Source organism: Mus caroli, unplaced genomic scaffold, assembly GCF_978045245.1.
Source record: "Mus caroli unplaced genomic scaffold, Mus_caroli_1 scaffold_4, whole genome shotgun sequence".
NCBI lineage: Eukaryota > Metazoa > Chordata > Mammalia > Rodentia > Muridae > Mus > Mus caroli.
Window position 1 is genome coordinate 93,839,617 of NW_028227259.1, and position 6,576 is coordinate 93,846,192.

The window sequence follows — 6,576 nt, forward strand, 5'->3', positions numbered from 1 at the left end:
ATGTCTTTTTAATCAACAAAGCATGAGATTAGGTAAATCCAGAAGATGTGAAAAGATTTCTTTAAAAGTGCTTTTTCGTTGGGACTCAAGGCTCCAGCTGCATAAGTAGCAGAGGATGGCCTAATGGGTCATCAATGGGAGGAGAGGCCCTTGGTCCTGTGAAGGTTCTATGCCCCAGTGTAGGGGAATGCCAGGGCCAGGAAGTGGGAGTGGGTGGGTTGGTAAGCAAGGGGTGGAGTGGGGGGGATAGGGAGTTTTTGGAGGGGAAACCAGGGAAGGGGATAACATTTGAAATGTAAATAAAGAAAATATCTCATTTAAAAAATGCTAAAAAAAAAAGCTTTTTTCATTTCATGGAAATAAGATGTAAATGGTTTAAATAATAACAGTGAAGATAATAGCCGGGCAGTGGTGGCACACACCTTTAATCCCAGCACTTGGGAGGCAGAGGCAGGCGGATTTCTGAGTTCGAGGCCAGCCTGGTCTACAAAGTGAGTTCAGGACAGTCAAGGCTACACAGAGAAACCCTGCCTCAAAAAAACTCAAAAACAGAAGAAAAAAAAAAAGAGTGAGGATGATAAAATAGGCTCCAAAAATAGAAATTTAAATATTTTAATCAGAAGCACAAGAACATGAAGTAACCAGGGAAACTTCTACACAAGGGACCCACCATTTTCCTGGGTTTTCAGTGGGAAAGCTCCATGTTAAATTAGTGCTGTTGCTGTCGCTACAAGTAACCCCTCCCTCACAATCAGGCACCTATAAAACCAGAGACAAGGCCTAGAGGACTGTGGTTACTGATCAAAGAAATGAGGCATGAGTCAACACACTGGGCCCGGGAAGAGATCCTGAACTGCCCAGAAAGTCTTTATTTCTTTAAGACCTACATCTGGTTCCAAGAGATCCAACCCTTATGAGATTATTCAACAGAGGGTTTTATATAACATTATCTCTTCCTGAAAGAGTTAATCTGAATAAGCCTGCCATTGCCCCTTTCCAAGCCAGGCAGTGGTGGCTCATGCCTTTAATCCCAGCACTTGGGAGGCAGAGGCAGGTGGATTTCTGAGGTCGAGGCCAGCCTGGTCTACAAAGTGAGTTCCAGGACAGCCAGGGCTATACAGAGAAACCTTGTCTCGAAAACCAAAAAAAAAAAAAAAAAGCTAAAAGACAAAATCAAAAGAGTTCATCCAAACGTGCCTGTCCATCACCTGCACAAGAACGTAGCTATCAATCAGGAATGCTGCCTGGTCCAGAAGATTTGTGGGTAATATAAATCCGGCCCAAAATGTAGATGGGCATAAGTGGTTCCCATGGTGATGGCCTCCCCTCACTCCTCAAAGAGATACTCTACAATAAACTTAGTCCATTTTCTAGCAGCATTCTGTGTATCTCTCATGAATCCTTTTAACAAAGATCACAAGTCCTAAGACACCTTAGGGAGTCCAGATTAGGATTCCCATGACAGTCCAAGGTCCCTTTCCATTTGTGTTAACACTTGAGTTACAAGTTAAAGCGTGCTGTGTAGATCCTACTGGTGTCTGAGTGTGCCTTGTGACTGTCATTTTGATGAGATCTGGAATCACCAAAGACAAGACTCTGAGCAAACCTTATAGGATTCTTGGCCTCGGTGTGCCTGTGAGAAATTATCTTAATGGTCTTAACTGAAGTAGAAAGGTCCTCCCTAAATGTATGCCACCATTCCCGGGGCTAGACTCTTGGATTACACGGGAAGGAGAAATCTACCTGAACAACACAATTTTTAGTTCTCTGTCTCTTGAGTGTGGATGCCACGTGACCAGGTGACTCCCCCTCGGGTCATTGCACCTCTTCTGTTTTGATGGAGCAAACCCTCAAACTGAGAAACAAAGTAAATGCCTCCTCCCTTAAGGTTTGTGTTGTGTTGGTTTGGTTTCCTATGGTTTGGTTTGGGAGTTTTTTGGGTTTGTTTTGTTTTGTTTTGTTTTTGCAAGAGCGTTGTTTATTTTAATTTTTGGATTTTTTTTTTTAGTTTTTGTTTTTGTTTGCTTGTTTGTTTTCTTGAGGGTTTGTTGGTGGTGGTGGTGGTTTTTGAGACAGGGTCTTACCACATAACCTTGGCTGGTCTGGAACTCACGGTGTAAACCAGGCTGGCCTTGACTCATAGAGATGCACCTGCTGCCTCTGACAATCCTGACAGTTTTATTTTATGTGTATGGGTGGTTTTCCTATATGTGTGTGTGTGGGGGGGGGGGGGTTGCTGTAAGTATGGCTGGAGCCTGAGGAAGACAAGGGGTGTGTGTTAGATCCTTGGAACTGGAGTTACAAACATTTGAGAGCTGTCATGTGAGTGTCCTTAAGTTGCTTTGGTCAGAAAGAGAAAAAACAACTACTGTGTCCCTCGAGGGCTTATTTAAATTATTAATATAGGGTAAGTTACAGGATAATGCTGTTGTTGTTGCTTAGGGTTTTTTGTCTTAACTTTTTTTCTTTTTATTAGATATTTTCTTTATTTATATTTCAAATGTTATCCCCTTTCCTGGTTTCCCCTCCAAGCCTCCCCTCTCCCCTCCCCCCTACCCCTGCTCCCCAACTCACCCACTCCCATTCCTGGCTCTGGCTTTCCCCTATACTGGGGCATAGAGCTTTCACAGGACCAAGTGCCTCTCCTCCCACTGATGACCGACTAGGCCATCCTCTGCTACATATGCAGCTGGAGCCATGAGTCCCACCATGTGTGCTCTTTGGTTGGTGGTTTAGTCCCTGGGAGCTCTAGGGGTACTGGTTGCTTTATATTGTTGTTCCTCCTATGGGGCTGCTAACCCCTTCAGCTCCTTGGGTCCTTTCTAAGATAGAATCTCACTATCACCATCAAACCTGTCACAGATAAAAGGTTTGCAGTACTACATTCTTGCATTGGATATTGATCATCGACCTTTCCTTTAACCTCCCTTGCTTCCTCTCTCTCCACCCTTATCCTAAACACCGCGAGGTTACCCTCTGCTTTCAGTTCCCCTTCTACTTTTAGGTCTTTTTTTTTTCCATTTTTCCATACCTGTCTTTTGTCTGGTTAATTTTGTTCACTGTCCTCCAATAGGATCCATACTCCCGGAACAAGGTTTTACTTATGACTTAATAATACTCTGTTGGGAACTATGTGGGGGCTGGGGAGGGGGGCAGAAGGGAGCAGCGGCTGTCGCTGCACGGTTCAGTGAGGGAGCGGCGCAAGTTGGAATCGAAGCCTCTTAAAATGGCAGATGATTTGGACTTCGAGACAGGAGATGCAGGGGCCTCAGCCACCTTCCCAATGCAGTGCTCAGCATTACATAAGAATGGTTTTGTGGTGCTCAAAGGCCGGCCATGTAAGATTGTCGAGATGTCTACTTTGAAGACTGGCAAGCATGGCCATGCCAAGGTCCATCTGGTTGGCATTGACATTTTTACTGGGAAGAAATATGAAGATATCTGCCCGTCGACTCATGGATGTCCCCAACATCAAAAGGAATGACTTCCAGCTGATTGGCATCCAGAACGGGTACCTATCCCCGCTCCAGAACAGCGAGAAGGTACGAGAGGACCTTCGTCTGCCTGAAGGAGACCTTGGCAAGGAGATTGAGCAGAAGTATGACTGTGGAGAAGAGATCCTGATCACAGTGCTGTCTGCCATGACAGAGGAGGCCATGGCAAAATAACCGGCTTCCAGGGTGGCGGTGGTGGCAGCAGTGATCTATGAGCCTACAGAGGCCCCTCCCCGAGCCAGGTTCTGCTCTGGCTGGGCCCTTGGCTAGACTCCTATTCAAATTTATTTGACGTTTTATTTTGGTTTTCCTCACCCTCTCGGGAGACCCTGCCCTTCACCTAGCTCCATTGGCCAGGAATGAGGGAGCCATGGCCTTGGTGAAGCTCCCTGCCTCTTCTCTCGCAGCCCTGATGGGGGAGAGGGAGTTGGGTACTGCTTGTGGTTTAGGTTCCCCTCTCCTTTTTTTCTTTTTAATTCAATTTGGAATCAGAAAGCTGGATTCTGGCAAATGGTCTTGTGCCCTTTATCCTACTCATCCCTGATCTGGACCCCTGTTCTCCATAGTCCTTCACCGGCAAGCACCACTGTACAGAGTGCGGACCAGCCCCCTTCCCCGCTTATGTCTCTTCCCAAACCCCTGTAGGGGTGGTGAGAAGAAGAGGGGGGAGGGGACACGATCCCTCCTCAGTCATCTGGGAAGGCCTTGCCCCCACGGGCTTTACCCTTTCCTGTGGGCTCTCTCCCTGACACATTTGTTAAAAATCAAACCTGAATAAAACTACAAGTTAAATAATAATAATAATAATAATACTCTGTTATGTACAATATCATACTTCTTTTATCCATTCACCAGCTGATGGACATAAACTAATGTCACTATTGTGAGTTACTGCAGTGAATGTGAATGTGCATGTATCTCTGTTACATGCTGACTTTGATCCCTTCATGCATAAACCCAAGAACGGAACAGCGGGGTGAGCTCATAGATGCTATTATACTGCCGTTATGGTGTGCTATGGTCAGTAGAAGCTTTAATCTTTCTTTTATGAAATACAAAAGAGGGTTGTTGTTTTTTTTTTTTATCCATTATCATTCATGGATTTTACCAACAAATATTTGGGTGAATTACTTTCTCCTGAGTTTAGTCTACAGCCCTGTGAGCTTTTCAAATACGAAGACTCAAAACTAGGCTGAGCTTAAGCAGGGTTCCCCTCGGATGTATCTCTCGTTTCTCCTGTGCCTGCCTCTTCCCCCCTCTGCACACCTGTAGTCAGATCTGTTCACCTATAGTCTCCACCTAGCTCTAGGCTCTATATGTGACATTATTTCTTTTTTTTTTAATTTTATTAGATATTTTCTTTATTTACATTTCAAATGCTATCCTGAAAGTTCCCTATACCTTCCCCCAGCCCTGCCCACTCCCAGTTCTTGGCCCTGGTGTTCCCCTGTACTGGGGCATATAAAGTTTGAAAGACCTAGGGGCCTCTTTTCCCAATGATGGCCGACTAGGCCATCTTCTGCTACATATGCAGCTAGAGACACAAGCTCTAGGGGTACTGGTTAGTTCATATTGTTGTTCCTCCTATAGGGTTACAGACCCCTTTAGCTCCTTGGGTACTTTCTCTAGCTCCTCCATTGGGGGCTCTGTGTTCCATCCAATAGCTGACTGTGAGCATCTACTTCTATGTTTGCTAGGCCCCGGCATAGCCTCACAAGAGACAGCTATATCAGGGTCCCTTCAGCAAAATCTTCCTGGAATATGCAATAGTGTCTGGTTTTGGTGGCTGATTATGGGATGAATCCCCAGGTGGGTTAGTCTCTGGATGGTCCATCCTTTCGTTTTAGCTCCAAACTTTGTCCCTGTAACTCCTTTCATGGGTATTTTGTTCCCTATTCTAAGGAGGAACGAAGTAGCCACACGTTGGTCTTCCTTCTTGATTTTCTTGTGTTTTGCAAATTGTATCTTGGGTATTCTAAGTTTCTGTGCTAATATCCACTTATCAGTGAGTGTATATCTTCTTTTGTGATTGGGTTACCTCACTAAGAATGATATCCTCCAGATCCATCCATTTGTCCAAGAATTTCATAAATGCATTGTTTTTAATAGCTGAGTAGTACTCCATTGTATAAATGTACCACATTTTCTGTATCCATTCCTCTGTTGAGGGACATCTGGGTTCTTTCCAGCTTCTGGCTACTATAAATAAGGCTGCTATGAACATAGTGGAGCATGTGTCCTTATTTCCAGTTGGAACATCTTCTAGGTATATGCCCAGGAGAGGTATTGCGGGATCCTCCGGTAGTACTATGTCCAATTTTCTGAGGAACCACCAGACTGACTTCCAGAGTGGGTGTACAAGCTTGCAATCCCACCAGCAATGGAGGAGTGTCCCTTTTTCTCCACATCCTCGCCAGCATCTGTGTGACATTATTTCTTACCCTTAGTCTTGTCACTAGCCAGTGTCTTAACAGAGACTACTTCATGAACTGAAAGTGGTGGTTTTCAAATCATATCCTGAAGGTATAACAAAGTCCTTTCCCTACACGTCTTGGCTCTCTCGTTCATCCACTGTATTCTTCACAATGCTTCTTTTCTAGGTTCCCATGGCAAACATTCTGGTGGAGCAACTTCTCTCTTGGGCAAGTGGATACTCTCGCATGAGACAGCATAAACAGTAGTTAAAGGCCAAAAAAAAAAAAAAAAGTTGTGGCCTATCATGAAGAAGCACGCTCCCTGCCATCTCCTCTTGTGAATGTCAGGGCAGAGACAAACTAGCCTTCTTGGTGTTTCTTTGTCTCTGACACATTGGAAAGTAAGACTGAGTTTACTCACCTGGAATTAAGGTGATATTACTCCAGATTTTTCTCTGGGTTAATTTCCTTGTTCACTGTTTTAGCCAAGGAAGTCTCAGGCTGCTTTACACCAAAAGAACTTCCTAGTACCTCTGCCTTCCCCACACTCCAAGGCCTACTGCCTTAGCCTCCACCATACCCCTGGACCATCCAGTACTCATTACTCAGGCTCAAGGACCCCTCAGTATCTGCCTGACCCACGCCCCAGGGCCTCCTAGTATCTAAGT

The 6,576-nt window shown here is 45.0% G+C and overlaps 1 pseudogene; it reads left to right on the forward strand.

Annotated features, from left to right (window-relative positions):
- Positions 1-3,187: 3,187 nt before the first annotated feature.
- Positions 3,188-4,051, forward strand: LOC110295196 (eukaryotic translation initiation factor 5A-1-like; annotated as a pseudogene).
- Positions 4,052-6,576: the final 2,525 nt, after the last annotated feature.